General features: G+C 37.0%; 1 protein-coding gene across 4 annotated transcripts in view; it reads left to right on the top strand.

Annotated features, from left to right (window-relative positions):
* LOC149122386 (uncharacterized) overlaps positions 1 to 21,828 on the top strand; it is a 96,771-nt gene that overhangs the window by 18,579 nt on the left and 56,364 nt on the right. The window lies entirely within an intron of this gene.

Raw genomic sequence — 21,828 nt, 5'->3', positions numbered from 1 at the left:
TGTGTCATCTTCTTCCACTTTTCCCAGGTGCATTAGTAGGGAGCTGGATCAGAAGTGGAGCAGTCGCGACTCAGTAGGTGCCCATATGGCATGCAGGCATTGCAGGCAGTAGCTTAAGGTATTCTGCCACAATGCCCCCCCTTAATATTTTGAATTTTCCCTTTGAAAATGCACTTTTTCCTTTAGGCTTTTACATTTTTTTAAAATATTTACTTATCTCTGTATCTGAAAGGCAGCATTACAGTGTTGCTGTGGATTCGTTCTGAGAGGAGAAGCATAGTGGTGGCAAGAAATGTGGAGTCATGACACAGACACCAGGAGTTGGGTGAAAGTGAGCTAGAGACAAGCAGCTCACAGACTCATTTATTTCAGTTGGTGCAGCAGCTTATATAGCCAAGGCAGCCAATCCAGTCAAGGGTCAGTTTATGCTGTAACCAATCACTGCCTGTTGCTAGGCAGGCTCCTTTGCCAGGTGGGTTTCCTGAGTAACTGAAGGCATGTTTTGCTAGCTCGTCAGCTCCATCTTGGCATGGCCTTCTCATTCCACCACATTACAGAAAGAGAGGGAGACACAGAGAATGAGAGGGAGACAGAGCTGTTCTATCCAATGGTTCACTACTCAACTGTTTCAAGTGCCAGGACTGGGTCATGCCAAAGTCAGGATACGGGAACACCATTTTGGTCTCCCAGGTTCATGACAGTGGCACAAGGAAAGCCATCATTGGCTGCTTTCCTGGGAATGTGAACAAGGTGCTGCATCAGAAGCAGAGAAACCAGGACTCATCAAATTGGCACTCTGATAAGGGATGCCAAGGCCACAAGTGGTAACTTAACCTGCTGGGCCATGACACTGGCCCCTAAATGTTTGTAAATAATTATTATTTCTGTATACCAAATACAGAAAATTATATACCACGATTGTATGTCACTACCTTAATATTAAGCAATCCATTCACAAAATGCACATAATTATTATTTTTACAAATTTTTATTTACTTATTTGAGAGAAACAGAGAGAGTGGGAGACAGAGAGAAAGAGAGAGAGAGAAACACTCTTCCGGCTCACTCCCAAAATTTGCAAAGGATGAGGCTGAGCTTGACTGAAGTTGTGAGCCAGGAACTCAATCCAGGTTTCTCCATGCAGATAGCAAGTATGCAAGTATTTGACTCATTACTTGGTGCCTCCCAGGGTATGCTTTGGCAGGAAGATGGAATAAGGAGCAGAGGAAGAACTTGAACCTCGGCATCACAGTATGGGTTGCTGGGACCTTAACTGCTAAGCCAGACACCCACATCAGCACTATTATTAAATCAAGATTATTGCCTCTTACACATTTGCTATATATGAATATCTGTGTATTTATATATTTCATAGAATTCTGTAAATTTTAAAGTTCATATAAAATGAGTGATATTTAACTTTTTTGTCCAACATTATGTTTTTAGATTTATTTATCTTGGCAGTTGCATCTGTAATTCATCTGTTTTGACTGCTGTAAAATATTCTTTTGTGTAAACTTATCACAATGCATTTATCTATTAAGTTGCTGCTTATTTTTACCTTTATTGTCAACACTGCAGAGAACTTCCTTGTATATGCCTTTTCATTATTTCTCAAAGGCTTAAGACACAATTATTTTCAACTGCAATAGTGTCATATTGCTCTTCTGTGTGCCTGTACTGATTACACTTCTACCTTTGAAATGCAGAATGGAACAGAGACAAGTGTGTGAAGATTTTGTCCTTTTTGAGTTAGTGTTATAATATGCATAAGCCAAGGAGTTAGCATATAAGCTTGAACATCCAAAGGCAAGATAGAGATCTGAAACTTTTTTATGGAGATCTGTGTGAGTAGTGTAGCTGAAATCAAGTCCCTATACAGTGCCTTGAATGTAAATGCTCAATAACATCAGGATGCAGTCTCTTAACATCCTTCCCCTTGCTTAAAGTGTTCACCAGCTCTCTTTGAAAGCAAGTTGACTATAATTATAAGGAACTCACTGAGTTGAGGGAGTGGTGCAACTGGCCCTGCAAGGTTTAATCATTGGATTCATGAGATCATTTTCTCCTTCAATATATAAAATCTTGATTGTGTTGTCTCAAGGAGTTTCTCATTGGGTTCTGGACAGAAGCTCAGTACTACCTGCATGAATCTCCCATACAAAAGTGAAGCCCATTTGGCCATCATAAAAATTCTCTGAAAAGGACCATATTGCTGATCAATCAAAGGAAGTTCATGAGCACCACCAACCAACAAGGAACCTAGACATGCACTGAATGCACACATTGCATCCCAATTTCAACCCATAAGAACTTTCACTCCTAATCTCTTGGGGAGACCAGGAATTACACAGTAGTTGCCTGGCTCCTTGCTCTGCACATTGCAATAAACTCCATGTTTCTTTGACCACCCTAATGTCAGTGATAGGCTATCTGCACATTGGACAAACAGACCTAATTTGGGGAGTCATACAGCAACTCCTTCAATCAGTTTTTATGCAGATTGTTCTACTGTAACTAAGTGTATAACCTAATTGTGAAGACAATTTTGATCATACATGATGATAGGTATAAAACACAGTACAGACCATAAACCAATGATAACTCCATTAAGACTGAGTAAACAGGGAGTTGGAATATTTATGTTAGACTCTGAGATGTTGTATCATCCTTTTCTAAAAGTATTCCCACATTTTGCAATGGAAAGGCCATGGCTTATTTTTTATTAAAGATTTTATTTATTTACTTGAGAGAGAGAGAGAGAAAGAGAGCGAGGTCTTCCATCCGCTGGTTTACTCCCCAGTTGGCTGCAACAGCCAGAGCTGTGCTGATCGGAAGCCAGGAGCCAGGAGCTTCTTCCGGGTCTCCCACGTGGGTTCAGGGGCCCAAGGACCTGGGCCATCCTCCACTACTTTCCCAGGCCACAGCAGAGAGCTGGATGGGAAGTGGAGCAGCCAGGTCTCGAACGGGTGCCCATATGGGATGCTGGTGCTTCAGGCCAGAGCGTTAACCTACTGCGCCACAGCACTGGTCCCGGCTTATTTGTTTTTACACTTCTTTTTCTTTTATTTTCAAAGATTTATTTATTTATTTGAGAGTCACAGTTAGACACAGAGAGAAGGAGAGGCAGAGAGAGAGAGAGGTCTTCCATCTGCTGGTTCATTCCCCGATTGGCTGTGACAGCCAGAGCTGCGCCAATCCAAAGTCAAGAGCCTGGAGCTTCTGCCATGTCTTCCACGTGGGTGCAGAGGCCCCAAGGACTTGGGCCATCTTCTCCTGCTTTCCCAGGCAATAGCAGAGAGCTGGATTGGAGGTGGAGCAGCCAGGTCTCGAACTGGTGCCCATATGGGATGCCAGCTCTGCAGGCGGCGGCTTTACTCACTATGCCACAGCACCAGCTCCTGTTTTTACACTTTTTAATATCTTTCTATATCCATAAGATACTTGCCCAATTTCTTCCACTAGGAATCCTAATTTCATAAGCTCTGTCAAGACTTTAAAATGCTTCATAATGTATAGTCAGAGTTAACAGAATTTTTTCAATTCAATATATATTTATTGAATATATATTTATTGAATACCTACTAACTGCCACTTTTCTAAGATGTGAAGATTTGGCCAGTGCCCACACAGACAAGTTTCTTCCATACACACGGCATTACAGTTTAGCAGGGAGAAAGAGTTTAAGGAGAACACAATGATTTTAAATAATCTTTAGAGTACAAAGAAAATAAAACTGTGATCTGAGAATGTCTGGGGACTAATTAAAAATATATCTGTTATGAAATCCTTCCATATACCAATGACAAGGCATCAGTTCTTGCCTATCTGTACAGTATGCAAGAAGCTAGAAGATAAAGGCTTTACCTTTAGGACTTGAATGAGATGGCTATAGTACTATTCATATGAGGGCTTTTGATGTCATTGGATAATCTGATGACTTAATTACCACCATAGTAATTAAATATGTTTTATGTAAAGACTAAAAATTTAGAAACTTCCAAAAAGAAATTTATAATGCAATGGAGGGATCACACATAATGTACAGAAAGTAATCAGAGCATAGCATTAGATATGCTATCTAATAGGTGCGTCTAAGAGAACTAAGGACATCCAGAAAAGAATTATGTCACTTTGGGATTGTAAGGAGGATTCCTAAAAGGAGGTGTGATGTAGGCTTGAAAAACAATTTCTCTTTGGTAATGAGATCATAAATGTGGATGTGTGTGGCATTATTATTCTTTACAAAATTAATTTATTTATGCTAATAGCTTTTCTCTTCTTGTCCCAGATTCCATTTTGAATTAATTGGACTTCCATCTGGCATCTGCTTATTAGGCCTGATCTCTTGCCCAGAATGGTTTTCAATTGTTCTTTCCTTGTCTCTTCTGTGCCTTCTGGTTTCTTTACTTGTTGTGGTGGATGGGTCAGAAATTTCTGTGTGTGTCAGACTACCTGCATGCTCCCAGGCCTGTCCTAAAATGGCTCCTCCTTCCCCCTTCAATTACTTGCCACAGCGACAAGTCAATGTGTAGAAGGGGAGCCATACAAAGGAAAACAAAATCATAGTGATTTTCTCTGGCTTAAAAAAATTTTGTTGTCAGCAATCTTTCAGAGTACTATTCTCCAGTCTCAGCAGCTGCATTAATGTTCATTTTGTTTCTTTATGATTCTTTCTCTTTCTTTCTTTCTTTCTTTCTTTCTTTCTTTCTTTCTTTCTTTCTTTCTTTCTTTCTTTCTTTCTCTTTCTTTCTTTTCTTTCTCTCTCTCCTCTCCTCTCCTCTCCTCTCCTCTCCTCTCCTCTCCTCTCCTCTCCTCTCCTCTCCTCTCCTTTCTCTCTCTCTCTCTCCCCCTCCTTTCCTCCCTCCCTTGCCCTCTCTCTCTTTCTTCTTCTCTTTTGTTTGAAACAGTAGAGGAATATGACAGATACCAACAGTTTTACTGCACTGACCACTAACTAGCAAAGCTTCTGAGTGAAAAAGGTAGTTTACAAACAATCTGATGAATTCATGAAAGAAAAGAAGGAACAAGTTAGGGGTTCCATAAAATGGAAAAGAATGAAAGAAATTGTGTTCAAACAAGAATATATGAGTTTTAAAAATAGTAACTGAAAAATGTGTGCCCTAATGTGGTAACCTTCAAGATTTTTTAAAAGAACTCCAAAACCTTTTCAGTATTAGACTGTGTTTCAAGATTCTTACTTTCACACAAAGATTCTCATTCATTTACTAAACATGTTTCTGACAACTGGGCAATAGAGCAGTCATTACACATCTGAAATGAAGAACTGAATTTTTGCCTTTGAACAGCCTTTAGTCTGCAATGAGGACAGACACCTGTCGCTGGATATGTCATCATTAATAGGAACAGCTCAGAGGTGGGAGAGAGGACAGCGTAAGTCAGATCTGCATGCAACTCCCCTGACAGAGGAACACCTCATCAGTAGGGTGGCTTTTGACATCTTCTTCAATTTTATATTACATTTAAGTTTTCTGTTTCTACAAAATGTGATCCATGTTCTTTTCTTCAGGGCCCTGATTGCTTCATCTCCTCATCAATCGTTCATGTCTCCAGCTGCCTGCCACCTACTTTTGATCTCTCATCTGATGCTTAAATCTCTCGTTCCTTCTTCCTGGCTTTTTGTTTTAGTGTGGGAGAAAGACTGCAGGCCACATTATCTACTTCACTTTATTCCTTTATGAGCTAGCGCCTAGTACAGAATTCTGCTCAGACTTGATAAAATTCCCAGTTTCTAAAGCCACCCAGATACTGGTGTTGTCAAAAATTCTATTTTCTGATAGATTTCAAAAAGAAAGCAAGTGGACTCATTAAACAGTGACTGTATTTCTGCTGTGGAATCACCTCCTTGAGAATCAGTGGGAAGTAAATTACAAGAAGGAAACCCACGGGGCAAGTTAACTCTTGATTAGACATTGCTTTCACTGACCACTCAGGGAGAAGACCAGAGCACAGCAGTGGCACATTTTGACACAGAGTTGGAGATAGGCAGAGCTTAGACTAGAGGAAAAACAACCAGATCTACGAACTGGACGAGAGTTGCATTTTATGAAGGACAGGGAGCCTATGTATTCATTCATTCACAGGTCACTATTTTAGGAAGGAAATGCAAACTCATCTTATGGGGAAGTAATGCTTTCCTGTCATTTTACTGAGGACTTTCTTTCTTAAGCTTTTTACCATTGACTTTCCAATTGCTTTTCTTCAAAAATTTTTTTCTAAAAAAACTATTTATATGAAAGGCAGAGAGACAGAGATACAGAGACAGACCATGACAAAGATCTATCATCCTCTGGTTCACCCTTCAAAAATCTGCCACAATTGCATCTGGGTCAGGCCAAAGCCAGGATCCAGGAGCTCCATTCAAGTCTCTCACTTAAGTGACAGGGACACAAGTTCTTGAACCATCACCTGCTGCCCCCCAGGATGCACTTAAGCAGATAATTAGAATGGAGAGTATGAGTCAGGAGTCAAAATGCAAGCACACTGATGTGGAATGTGGGCATCCCAAGCAACTTTTTTTGTTTAAAAGATTTATTTATTTGAAAGGCAGAATTACAGAGAGGGGGGAGAAAGAGATCTTCCATTTTCTGGTTCACTCCCCAGATGACTGGCAAGGTCAGGACTGCATCAAGCCAAAGCCAGCAGACTGGAATTCCATCCGGGTCTCCCACCTGGGTGACAGGGACCCAAGCACTTGGATCATCATCTGCTGCCCTTCTAGGTGCCTTAACAGGGAGCTGAATATCAGCAGAGCAGCTGGAACTCAAAAACAGCTGCTTATATGCAGTGCAGACATCATCGCAGGCACCATCACAATGCCAGCCCCCCAAGTAGTATTAAATGCCATGTCAACTTCTTGGCCCTTTAATTGTTTTAATTATGAATGCTTTACATAAATGATTATCGCTTTTACTTAGGAACAATGGAGAAATGTGTACAGTAAAATATTGTCTCCCTTTTATTCTGCTCCCTAAAAATAACTTCTATCAACTATTCTATACACACCAATTATGTCTTTCATTTCTCCATATATGTGCCATATATAATGAATTTTTAAAATATTTACAGGCAAGACACTAAGATTTTATTGATTTATTGATTTATGTTTTATTGATTTACGAAGATTTTAATTTCTTTTTTTATGTCACAGTCTTTGTTTAGATCACCTGGTTAGAACTAGAAATTTAACTATAGTAGTAGAATATATGATGATTTATACTGAATTATTCCCAAATTCAAATTATATTATCTAAGGTCAGTTTTCTATTATGTTGAGCTTTTTTTTTTTTTTCAGAGAAGCAATTGAGACTTAAGTGAGGAATTAATCTGGCATTTTTCTATTATAAAATAACTTAAAATATGGTCAAAGGATAATTAATTATTGAACTCAACACAGAGCAGGCACTTAATAAATGCTTGTTCAATTGCATTCAGTTAATTTCCCTTCATTTGCTAGAAAATGTGAATAGCACAGTTCTCTCTGGTAATCTACCTATACACTTTAAGATATCTTCCAAGAAACTGAGTGTCTTATTTTATTAATCAGTCTACAAGCATTTATTAACTATTTATCATAGTCATTTAATCAAGATCACCCACTCTGAAGACTCTTCTATATCAGCATTTTTGGATGAAAAGTCATTCTCAAGTGAAAAGTAAGCCCAATAATAAGAAAGTGTTATATTTGGAGGGTGCTTTGCTGTTTCAAAGATACTTTCATGAGCCTTACCCAATTTAATGCTAACAACAGCTTTGAAAGATGGGCCTTATTCTCATTTTATAGAAAAAGAAAGTGAGCCTATGATAGTAACTAATTATCCTAAGCTACTGAGCACACACAGAAAAGAAAAAAAAAACTGAGGCTCAAGCTACTTCAAATACTTCTGTATTCTTTATTATTTTATTATATACCTTTATTATTGCTGTCTAGGACATTCCATTAAAAAAAAAGATTCACATCCAAACAGCTATTTATATAAAGGGTAGTGGGATTTCTGTTGGCATGGGAAGTAATAATTTAGTACAATATGAGGAAATATGTACCTAAAATCTTAGTGTATTCTATCTTACTAATTCTCAATACAGAGTCCTTGGCCAGCATCAGCAGCCCCTAGAAACTTGGAAGCAAAGCAAACATTCAGACCTCACCCAAGGCCTACTGAGTCAGGATTTCTGGGGCTGAAGCCCTGCAATCTGGTTTGAATAACTCCTCTATGCTAATCTGATGGGTGTTATTCAGTAAACTGGCAGAAGATAAATGCTCACTGTTCGGACCTAAGCAACTACCTGTTTGAACATTTGTGTTGAAACATCTTCCTATTGAAGTCAAAGATACACCTCCTACAGAGATCAAAAGCCACTTTCTCACACGAAATACTGGCGGCCCCTCTCTGTCTGGGCTAGGTTAAGGTTTATTGCATCCAGGTATGGCAGCAGGATTTCATTTCCCTTCATATATTCAGTTTCTTGCTATTGTGAAAGCTACCTTTTAAAAACCTCCTCCTCCTCCCTATGATTTCCTATTTCCTACATAGGAATATGAAATAATTGTATGCTTTTTTAATTAATCCAATTCTGGAAGATAAAAAAATATACAGACAACAAGCAAGCAAATACAAAATAAGAATAAATTTCTGAAATGTTACATGCAAATAAAAATGTCAAGCAAGATGGTTACTTTTTGGAGAGTAACCAGTTAAAAGCCTACCTAAGGTAAGCCAATTGAGAAAGGACTTGAAAAACAGACTATTAGAAACCTCATCTCCCAACACATTAACACTGGAACCAGCCTTACACTTAACACTGCAACAAAGCCCTGGGATTTTAGTCACATCATCCTGGTTTGGCTCAGCGTATCCTTCAAGACTCTCAGAGACTGGGGAATTCTCCTGGTTACTCTATCTTCAGCATTATGTGAAAACAAGGGGAGAGAAGGCTCCATTGATAGTTGTATTAATTTGTAAGAGTTTTGACTTATTGCTTATAAAGATTGTCACCCAAAAAAAAATACTAGTTGCTAAATAAATGAATGAACAAGAAGCTAAATATTGAGAATCATGCATTTTCTTCTCTGAAAATAAACCCACCATATATGTGTGATCTATAAAACTTTGATAGTCTTTCTTTCCCATGAATAAAAAAATAAAAGCTAACATTGAATGGTTTGCTTCGTCTCTCACTGAGGAAGCAGAGGACATAGAATGTAAGTTTAACAATGGAAAATCTGTACTCTGTAACATAGTGTAATATAATCATGTTACTGTCTGGAAAAGATTAACCACTAATCACAGCACAATTTTTAATTAAAAAGAATGTGGGAACTAGATGAAAAAATAGAGATGTTCAGTAAGCTAGTGATCAAGCCAAATTTTAAATTAAAATGTTTTCTATGAAAATATGAATCTGCTTATGTAGATTATCCCACTGAATTACTCCACCATCTGCAGAATTTATGGCTTTTTGTTTGACTCATTTATTACAAGTAGCTTATCAACAATAGCATTCACTATTAACATTAATAAGAGATTTTTACATGATGGTAGAAAGAGACAATTGGAAAGTCATATCCTGTTGGGAAAATTAAACAAACTAGCCCCATGTTTTCATGAAATGCATTACAACATCACTGGTACAAGAAAATCCCTCACCCTTTCCTACCAAACAAAAATGACTGCACATGTTAAGAACATCACAGAGAATGTTGAAGCATTTTGAGTATGCTCTGCTTTGTTGGTCTAGTAATTATTTCAATGCAAAATGTGAATACATGGATAATCTTTACTACTAGTGGTGGTCAGATACTGATATTCAGAAAAGTAACTAAAAGCATATTTTTATTTAAAACATATTGCAAGTGCACCTTTAAAGATATTTCACAGAATGCCTGTATTGGGCATCAGCAGACACACTAGCTCTTGAGTTTTTATTTATATGATAATGAATTATTCAAGGAAGATATGGGCAAGCTTCCAAAAATGGAGTGTACATTATAGATCCCTGTCATAGGTGTGTTTGTAGTCTGAGGTTATAATGGATACACAGAGGGACCAGGAACATTTTTATCTATCCCTTTATTCTGTTTCTAGGTAGTTATCTACCATCTATATTTATTGTGCATTTGAGAAACTAGAAATGAAAGTCCCTTCAGGTTTCAAATTTTCTTCTAAAATGAATCTATAAAGGGTCATACTTTATTTTTTTCTTTTTTTTAACTTTTATTTAGTGAATATAAATTTCCAAAGTACAGCTTATGGATTACAATGGCTCCCCCCCCCATAACTTCCCTCACACCAGCAACCCTCCCCTTTCCCACTCCCTCCCCCATTCCATTCACATCAAGATTCATTTTCAATTCTCTTTATATACAGAAAATCAGTTTAGCATATATTAAGTAAAGATTTCAACAGTTTGCACCCCCATAGAAACACAAAGTGAAAAATACTGTTTGAGTACTAGTTATAGCATTGAATCACAATGTACAGCACATTAAGGACAGAGATCCTACATGAGGAGTAAGTGCACAGTGACTCCTGTTGTTGACTTAACAAATTGACACTCTTGTTATGGCATCAGTGATCACCCTAGGCTCTTGTCATGAGTCGCCAAGGCTATGGAAGCCTTTTGAGTTCACCAACTCTGATCATATTTAGACAAGGTCGTAGTCAAAGTGGAACCCTGCATAAAGGGTCATACTTTAATGAAAACAACCTTTGGTACAGTCAAGATGAGGATCTCTGTTGGGGACATTGAATAACCAGAATTCCATATGAAACCATGGAAAACTAGAGCACAGTAGCAAAACTAACACATGTAGAAACAACACACAGAAAATTTGGAGTACATTAATAATAAAATTATTCTCATGTATTTTTTTTTCAGGTCCTGGATAAGGCAAGTCTTTGGGTACATTGCTTTAGTGTGATTAAATTACTTATTTGTTTGAAAGGTGGAGTGACACAGAGAGATGGACAGGAGATGGAGACATACAGAGAGAGAGAGAGAGAGAGAGAGAGGGAGGGAGGGAGATCGTCCATTTTCTGACTCATTCCCCCCAAAACCCACAAGAGCTGGAGCTTGGCCACTCCAAAGTCTGCAGCCAGATATTCCATCAGGGTCTCCCATGTGGGTGCCAGGAACTCAAGTAGTTGACCCATCATCTGATGCCTCCCAGGTGCATCAGCAGGAAGCTGGTTTGAAAGAGGAGTCACTCTGATATGGCATGTGGGTACCCTGAGCAGAGGTGCCCAACTCACATGACCCTTATTGGTAGATTACGGCTATCTCTTCCAGATCAACAGGAGGGGTAGCAGGCTGTAGCTTCTGAAAGGAAAAATTGCATTTTTAAATTACTAAGTGTTGCAGATAAGGCAATAAGGAAGCTGATTTACTGAGTTATAACAGAGTCGAGATTACTGTTAGCATTCAAAGAAAGGCCCACATTTGAGGTCCTCTCTGAGAGAAAAAGGTAATATTCCTTCCAGAGCTGACTATGATTCTCTGCTATAGTTAGTGAATCCAAGCTATCTGAGGGAAGTACAAATTTGGTAGACTCCTATAATGAGAAGTGAGGAGATACAGGAAGTTAGGGTGAAATTGATGCTGGAGGTTACTGACATGTTTTTCCCACAAAGATGAATAGCATAAATAGCAACAGATGGAGAAGGACTTGGAAAATAGTTGTTAAGCATGAACACAAAATTGTATTCAGTACAGCTCAGTTCAACAGAGTTAATCACATCAGAAAAAAATGCCAAACAACAAATATGGAGCATGGGGAACATAATAAAAGAAGATTTGGATTTTGTGAATGTCTCCAGGGATCATATAAAGTAGAGAGCAAATCAAACTATTTTTAAAATATTGGGTTTAAAAATTTTTTCCAAATATTTGGTTGTTAATCATAATTTAGTGTCCCTCCGATTCTTGAGCTGGCCAGGAGGATGGTGAGAAGAGCACATCCTGTTAGGCAAAGGCTGTAAAATGTGGGTAATGAGGACGGGCTGCACTGCAGTTCATTTGCGGCCATTTCAGACACAGCGCCACTGGAGGGAAGGGGCTGTGAGCAGACTGTGTCAGCAATCCTGTTCTTGAATGCAAAGGCTTATGAGCCTTGCACAAAGTAAACAGTCAGTGTTTGTTTACATTTACAGAAGGCTGGACAAAAGGCTGCAGACAATATGGGCAATGAGCTCAAGTAACCCCTGAATTCAAGACAAGAGGGTTTTATATGTTAAAGGAAAAGGGGAATTTGAGAGCTTCATATTTGGATCCTTTGAAAGCAAGAACCACAGCATTTCTGTACACATAATGTCAATAAATACATCTGTGGATATGGGCATTAGCATCTTTAGGTGACCTATTCACAGGAAATAAAATGCCCTATTGATTTTAAAAGAGATTCTTCAGATGTGTGAAGACATCCAATTTTTGTGAGCAAAGCCTTGAAAAATTAACTTTTTCTTCTCTGATTCTAATTGTAAAATATTACTTTAATATTTAAGTAGTGGCTATTTTCAGATGTAATTATGAAATAGCACCATTTTATTTTCCTTTAATTTTCCAGACATGTCAAACATCAATTTTAATGCTTAAGTGTTAAACATTCTGAAATTCTTAAGCAGACCATTAGTTAAGTCTGGGTTAACCAGATTAACCAGATTAAGTAATAATTCTCTGATTTTCAAAATTCAGTGACCCTAACAGGTTGCAGCAAACTTTTTTTATTAATAGAACACCTCAGGATATGGTTCACCAACAATATGATTTTGAGTTTTAAGTTTAACAAAACTCTACAGTGAACTTCACCATATGGAAAATTAAACATTGACATATATATGAAGCTTAACACTTCAGAATAATTTTCTATTTATAAATAAAACATTATCTATCACCCTACAATAGCCATGATCTGAAATCAACCAAAATACCCACTAAAAGATGAATGGATAAAGAAAATGTGATAAGTTTGCACAATAGAATATTATTCAACCATAAAGAATAAAATCTTGTGTTTTACAGCCAAATGGATGTAACTGGAGGACGTTATATCAAATGAAATAAGCCATACACAGAAAAATAATACTGTATGTTCTCTATCATATATGGATACTAAACAAAAAAGTTGTTCTGAATGGATAATAGTGTTTACCAGAAGGAGGTAGGATAATGGGTACCAAAAAAAAGATAAGTAGAAGGAATATGTTTTTGCATTCCACAGCACAATGGAGTAACTGTAGTTCACAATAGCCTATTACATATTTTATGAAGAACTAAAAGAGAGAAACTTGAAGGCTCCAGATAGGAAGAAATGATAGCAAGATGGAAATGCTTATTATCATGATTTGGTCAGTATATACCATATAAATACATTAAGATAATGTCATTGTACTATGTAAATATTTACAATTATTAAAGGTCAGTGAAAAATGCATATAGTCCTTAAGGAATGTAAACAAAACAAATTTTTAAAAGCAGATTTATTTATTTGAAAGCCAGAGTTATGAGGTTGGGGTGTGGGAAGAGAGAGAGAGATCATCCGTCCTCTGTTTCACTCACACGTTTAGTCTCTAAATGGATGCAACAACTGGGACTGAGCTAGACCAAAGCCAGGAGAATAAAACTCCATCCTAGTTTCCCATGGGGGCCTGCTGCTTTCCCAGATACATTAGCAGGGAACCGGATTGGAAGCAGAGCAACCTGATTGCATAGTCATATGAGATGCTGATGTCACAAGCAGAAGCTTAACCTGCTGCTCAACAATGCCGGTCCCAACAAAATTAATTTAAATTATATATAAAAAAGAATGTGTATCAACTCAATTTACATAGGAAAACAAATGATCTACAAATGGATTTCAGAAAATGCCTTCAATCATGTGACTATTGCAGCATATGGAAAATTTTGCTATTTCCCATTGGGGGCTGAATTTTTTTCCCTAGTTTAAGGAAAACCTCCAAAATTAAGCAAAATAATTAAATAATAGTGAAACTATTTATTGAAAGCATGTGGGTGCACAGGGTGCCATTAGTGAGTGTTAAAGTTGACTAAAGAATTTCCATGTCTGACTGATTTATAGAATTCCATTCCCTTCCAGTACCATCACATGGTGTTACTGTAGTTTTCCTAGGAATCTAGAGATTAGTTTTGCAAGATAATTTGGGGAAGAAAGGTCTGTGAGTCAAATAAGTCTCAAGGTTATTTCTTATTTCTTCTTCATATCAAAACTACTTAACTATGAGAGACTGATATATGCATTTTATTCATTCATTCAACAAGCGTTTGTTGTATATATATGACGAAATGCAGGAACTGTTGTGGGGTACTCAGAGCATATCAGTGCAGAGAATAAACAAAACTTCCTTCCTGTTGAGTGGGTTTTACATTGCTATATCAGTATTACTGTACATAATATCTTTTTTTTTAAACTTTTATTTAATGCATATAAATTTCCAAAGTACGACTTATGGATTACAATGGCTTCCCCCCCATACCGTCCCTCCCACCCACAACCCTCCCCTTTCCCACTCCCTCTCCCCTTCCATTCACATCAAGATTCATTTTCGATTATCTTAATATACAGAAGATCAGCTTAGTATACATCAAGTATGGATATCAACAGTTTGCTCCCACACAGAAACATAAAGTGAAAAATAATAGATGATTTTTTTTAAATGATGATGAAATCAGAGCAGACCTATTGTCATGTTTAATCCCAGTGAGAGTCAAGTTGGGAATTGATAATTTCTTCTTCTTTTTTTTTTTTTTACAGAGGATCAGTTTAGTATGCATTAAGTAAGGATAGAATATCTGTTTACCAAAAATGATAAGAAAGGAACCACCATTCGAGGAAACTAAAGAAGAATATTTGTAATAACTGTAATTGTGATCATTGTATGGAAATTATGAATTTCAACAGAGCATGCAAGTTTCTTTGATTGAGTAATATCTTGAAGAAATGTAGCCAATTTCACTCTTTTACATTCTTGAGATTTGATTATTGTTTACAGCCCTTCTCTATACTCCTGTGGAACATTGGTCTTTCTACTTTTGAATTATTTATTTAGTGGAAGATTAAGTCTGTGACTATAAAGTAAATTGAAAGTATGTTATCACAAAAATTAAAAAAAAAGAAAGGAGGGTATCATTATGTGCTTAAAACTGAATATATGAAATCTGTTCTCTTTATACAAATAAATTTTAAAAATGGATAAAAACATGTTAATTGTGGAATAAAGATGATATTCATTAAAAAAGAAATGTAGCCATATAATCATCTGCATTTCAGTTAAAAGCCATGTTTCAAATGGCATTCATCTGGAAAAATAAATAAATAATATGTTTGCAGATGACGTTATCTCTTACACAAAATCTCTTATTATGCCAGAGGAAAAACACTTCAGAACTATTTAGGACATTCAGTAGAGTTGCAGGATACAAAATCAACATACAAAAATCTTCACTACAATTTTCACTAAAAAAAGTATCCACAAAATAAATTGAGAAAACAATCCTATTTATAACAACATCAAAAAAAACAAACTCTTTTTTAAAAAAAAAAATTTATTTATTTATTTGAAAGTCAGAGTTAGAGAGTCAGAGGCAGAGAGAAAGAGAGAAAATCTTTCACCTGCTGGTTCACTCCCTAGATGACCGTAACAGCTGGAGCTGTGCCAATCCGAAGCCAGGAGCCAGGAGCTTCTTTCAGGTCTCCCACATGGGTGCAGGGACTCAAGGACTTGGGCCATCTTCTACTGATTTCCTAGGTCATAGCAGAGAACTGGATAGGAAGTGGAGCACCCAGGATTTTTAACTGGTGCCGATATGGGATGTGAGTACTGCGGACAGAGGCTATACCCGCTATGCCACAGTGCTAGCCTTGAATCAAACTCTTAGGAGTAAAGTTAAGCAAGGAGGTGAAAAATTTATACACAAGAATCTGCAAACCATTGATGAAAGAAGTCAAAGAAGACACAAATAGTGGAAAAATCTGGTGTTCGTGTTTTGAAAGACTATTTTTTACATACCTGCTATGTTTTTACATACTTGCTATATTTTGGATATGCTTTGAGTATGTATACCCCAGGAGTTCATTTTGGAAGCTTGATCCTGTGTGGTGATATGGGAGGTGATGGGGCTTTTAAAAGGTAGGGCATTGTGGGGCGTAAGTGGGCGAGCTGTCTTTCGAAAGATTTAAGGCGGTTTTCCTACGATCCCTGAGCTCTTACAAGGACGATTTCCTTTACAAGTGAGCCTGACTCCTGATCTGCCCTCTGGCTTCCTGTTTCAAGATATGATATCTTGAGGGCCAGTGCTGTGCAGTAGCAGGTTAAGCCACTGCCTGCAGTGCTAGCATCCCATTTGGACACAAGTTTGAGTCCCTGTTGCTCCACTTACAATTCAGCTCCCTGCTAATGCACCTGGGAAAGCAGTAGAGGGTGGCCTGCATACTTGGGCCCTGGCATCCACATGGGAGACCCGGAAGAAGATCCTGGCTCCTAGCTTTGGCCTGGCCCAGCCCTGACCGATGTGCCATCTGGGCAGAGATCTAGCGGATGAAAGATCTCTCCCCCCCCCCTCATTCTGCCTTTCAAATAAATAAATCTTAAAAAATTATGTGATATCTTTCTCCAGCATGTACCCCCACCCCCAGTTATGATACTACCAATCATTAGGCCCTCACCTAAGGCTATATCAATGTCGCCTCTGCACCTGATGCTGACCCTATCAGATACTGGACTTCGATCTTCCAGAAATTAAATTGACTTCTCTACATATAATGATAACTAACCTAATTGTGTAGGTATTTTTGTTGTAGCAATGAAAAGGGGACTGGTACACTACCAAAAGCAATCAAGCACTGAAATTCAACCCCTATCAAAATTTCATTTTTTCTTTACAGAAATAGAAGAAATATTCCTAAAAGTCATGTGAGACCACAAATGATTCTGAAGAGTTAAGGGCATTACATTATATAATTTCAAAATTATTACAAAACATAGCATGATACTGGTTAAAAAATGGATACAGAGAAAAGCAGTAGAATAGAGGGTGAAGAAATAAACCCATGCATTTGCAGTTAATTGCTCTTTGACAAAGATGAAGAATAGAGAAAGGACTGTCTCTTAATAACTGATGTTGAGAAAACTGGATATTCAAATGAGAACAATAACATTGGATCCTTCTCTCATACAATACCCAAACGTCAACTCAAAATGGATGAAAGACTTAAATGTAAGACCTGAAACTTGCTTAAAAAATAAGATTTCTTCAAAGAAGACATACAAATGGCCAAAAAAGAATATGAAAACACTTAATGTCACTAGTACAGGAAAATGCAAAGCAAAACTACAATAAAATATCACATGTTAAGATGATTATCATTAAAACTATAAGTATTGTCAAGAACATAGAGAAATTGGAACCTTTCAATACTTTGGGGGGTTCCAAAATAATGTAGCTACAATAGAGAAGAGTATGAAGTTCTTCAAAAAATTAAAAATAATGTTACCATATGATCAAGTTACCTCACTTCTGGACATATACCAAAAAGAACCGAAATCAGGAAATATCTGCACTTTCTTGTTTACTGCAGCATTATTCAGTATGTATATACACATATACATACTGAATATACACATATATTGGAATATTTAAAGAATAAAGAAGTCCTGCCATTTATGACAACATATATGAAGCTGAAAGATATCACACTAAGTGAAATAAGGCAGTTATAGGATAATTAGGATGTCACTTGCATGAGACAATGAATATAAACTCATAGAAGAAGAGAACACAGCAATGGTGACAAAGGGATGGGGTAGGGAAAAGTGTGTTGTGAGGGGATTATTCAGTTTGGTTTCAATGATGCAAGATAAAGAAATTCTGAAGATCAGCTATACAACTCAACATTTAGCAGTTATCAACACTGTAACATGCACTGAAATAGAAGGTAGATCTCAGATTTAGCATTCATACTCACACATACAAAAGGGAAGCAAAGGAAGTTTGGAGGTGATGGATGGGTCTGTGATCTTGACAATAGTGGTGATGTCACGGGGATATACATAAGTCAAAATAATCAACTTATATATACTAAACATGTATATTTTTATCTATTATACCTCAATAAATTTGCTTTTAAGAAAGCTCTGTTTCATAGATGAAAAATCATTTAAGTGTATTTGAACATTATAATCTTTCTTAGGAAAAGGTTTAGATAAAGTCAGAGTCTTGTATTTGTAGCTCTTAGGTTAGGAGCTAGTAATACAGCTCTATACTCTAAACAAATTCATATTCACTCAAGGTAATAATAGCTTAGACTTGTGAGAAGGCAGGCAGTGGAATGCACCACTTATATACTGGTGCCACATGGTATTCTCAAGATTAAAGATCTTAAATCTTTCATTCATGGTGTTATGAACTGACTGTCATAGTCCATTCCCTGTATCTTTCCTAAAGAGTGAGTTCACCTCAAAATTTCTGAAGATAACAATTTCAGAAGGTGGACAAGGTAATTTTGAGAAAAGTAAGAATGTCCTGACTATCAAGATTTTTTTCAAACAGGAGCACTTTACAAACACGGCCCAATCCTTTCTTCCATCCTCAGCATAAAAGCAAATACACATCAAAGAAAGGTTTATTCCATGAATTTTAAAGAGATCCTCTCTAGAGCCTTTTGTAATGGGATCATTTGCAGCAATATTATAGCACACAAATTATTGCTTTTGAAATTGGCTCTCATGTTGAATTTATTTTTAATTTTCTTTTTTAGAATAAACATATATTTTCTTTCTAAAACTGTTATTTTAAAAAAGTCACTAAATTCTATAACTTTTCCAGCCTTTTACTATGTGAATAATATATACATACTTACATATATATATTTTTTAAAAGAATTATTTTTCCACCTATCCTTTCGAGGGCTTAGTTTATATGTTTTATATAGGCATTGTCTATTCTATTCACCAAATGTGAGTTTAGTGTTAAGATATATTGACTTTTCTCTTAGAGTAACTGAGATTGGGACTCTTAAGTAAGTTCAAGTTTAGAATGATAAGAAGGGCCAGCATGTGGCATAGCAAGTAAATTCTTACCTGTATCCCACATGGGTGCCAGTTCATATCCCAGCTTTTCTACTTACAATCTAGCTCCCTGCTGATTGCCTAGGAAAAGCAGCAGAAGATGGCCCAAGTGTTTAGGCCCCTGCCACCCATGTGTGAAACTCAGATGAAGATCCTGGCTCCTGGCTTTTGCCTGGCCCAGTGTTGCCCATTGCAGCCATCTGGGAAGGAAGGAAGGATGGAAGACCTTTCTCTCTGTTTCTCTCTCTCTGTAACTCTGACTTTCAAAGTAAATAAATAAATCTTTTTAAAAAACAAAAATATGAAAAGATGTATTCAATATTTAAATTAACTTTATTTATATAAGGTGAACAAATTTCATCTATTTCATATATTCATATATTTAGAATACTATTGTATTCTAAATTTCATAATTATCTTGGATTTTTACATATTTAAATAGTATCTTTGCACTGCACCAAAACAATTTTTTCTAACTCCTGTATAATACAAAGTATGATGATAAGCCTTAGAACATTGAACAAATGTAAGGGGTGGGCATTTGGTGCAATGGTTAAGATGCCACCCAGGACACCAACATCCCATATCAGAATTTCTGAATTTCACTCCTAGCTCCTCTTTCAATTCCAGTTTCCTACTGTTGCACACCCTGGTGGGTAGGGGATGATGGCTCAAATACTTGGGTATCCATTGCTCACACAGAAGACATGCATGGAATTCCAGGCTCCTGGCTTCAGTTTGGCCCAGTCCCAGTTGTAGGTATTGGGAGAGTAAACCAGCAGATGGAAGATCTCTCTCTCTCTCTCTCTCTCTCTCTCTCTCTCTGTGTGTGTGTGTGTCTTTGTGTGTGTGGGGGGGTGTGTATATATTTTTTTTTCAGATAAATATGAAAGATACTTTGGTTAGCTATTTGAGAATATTTAACTTCTATATTTGTAGAGGCAAGTTTTGGGCTAGGAATAAGAATACTGAATTAGAGTACTTTGATATTATCCACCACTTCTGGGATTCAGTTCTTTATATATAAATTAGAGTATATGTTACTTACTTAGTACTATTCCTGAAGAATAAAAATAAAGGAAACGATGCACAAGTTATAAATTATGTGAAACATAAAATAAGATTATGGCAGTGCTTAACTCAACTATAAGTTTGAGTGGTCTTTAGAGAGAAAACACAATACACAAATTCCGCAAGCATTGAATTTCCGACCTAATGGGTCTGGCAATGAACTCACTTGTATACTTCTGTATTGTTATGACTGATTATTATCACAATCTAGTATATTCATCTATTCTCTCTCCCTAGAATAAACGTCTTTCTTTGTTTCTCTCTTCTTTCTTTCTTCCTTCCTTCTTTCCTTTTCTTTCTTCCTTTCTCTTTCTCTCTCTCTTCCTCCCTCCCTTCCTCGCTCTTTTCCTCTCTCCCTTCCTTCCCTCCTTCCCTCCTTCCCTCCTTCCTTCCTTCCCTCCTTCCCTCCTTCCCTCCTTCTTGTTTTCTGAAGACTTGTTTATTTTGAAAGAGTTACACAGAGAGGGAAAGACAGAGAGAAGGAGAAATCTTCCATCCCCTGGTTCACTCCCTAGACTGCTACAACATCCAGCACTGGGCCAGGCCAAAACCAGGAGCCAAGAGCTTCATTCAGGCCTCCCATGTGTATGACAGAGACTCAAACATTTTGATTATCTTCCAGTGCTTTTCTCAGGTAATTATCAGAGACCTGGATTTAAGTGGAGTACGAACCCAAGTGCATATGGGATGCCAGTGTTGCTGGAGGCTGCTTTGCCTGCTTTGCCACCACGCCAGCTCCAGAATCTTTTTTTTATTATGCCACAGGCAGTATGCTAGTGCACAACTCCTTAAAACCTTGTTCTGCAGATTATCATCAAGGCTCTTAAAGGGAGGAATCACAAAGTAAACCCAATACAGAGATTGTGTTGCAGAAAACAAGAAATAAATCTGCAGTATTCCAGTCATCTGGAAATAAATGTCAGAAAATTAACTCATAAGAATTCCTGAGATCTTTCTGGAATACAAAATAGTGAAGTTTCACTTTCACATCAATTGTAGTTCAATGAAAAAGAACACAAGTGTTCAATATGGAGACAAGAAAGAATAAAAATATTTTTGTCCAGATCAATTCAACTTCTTTCAAGTAGCTGTTTGTCAAGACATCACTTTTCAATTAGAGCAAAACAACAATAAGCCAGCAATATTGAAAACTCTATTTAACAATTTATTTGTTCTCATATAATTCTCCAAACCTAAAGATTTATGAACATAAGATCACTCATATTCATAGAACTATGTAGGGTTATCAGAACCAGCATCAAGATCTCTTGCTTTTCTATGAATTGTCATCATATAGTGTTTTCAAAGTGAGGGTAATTTCATTATAATAATAAAATAAAAATGAAAATATTCAAATTTTAAAGGAATTTTAGCATCAATATTGCATTAAATGTTATTAGCTATGTTTTTCTGTGTGTGGGGGCTGGAGTGATTGATTACAATGGCTAAACATCTTGGGTACTGAATTGGGAAGCTAAATGAGACACATTTTCCCATTATCAGGAAACGTAAAGTCTATTGAGGGAGTTGGAAAAATAAACAGATCATTATAAGTTTCTGTCATAAATGCTATAAACTGAAAAAGCATAGCATACAATTGTAGAACATAAGCATATCTCCTAGTTTTTGTTGGTATTGAGATGAAACAGCAAGCTCT

This window comes from Oryctolagus cuniculus, chromosome 14 (genome assembly GCF_051225735.1).
Source record: "Oryctolagus cuniculus isolate XC-2025 breed Fujian yellow rabbit chromosome 14, ASM5122573v1, whole genome shotgun sequence".
NCBI classification, from domain to species: domain Eukaryota; kingdom Metazoa; phylum Chordata; class Mammalia; order Lagomorpha; family Leporidae; genus Oryctolagus; species Oryctolagus cuniculus.
Note: the sequence above shows the minus strand (reverse complement) of the source record. Positions and strands in the feature narration are given on the sequence as shown.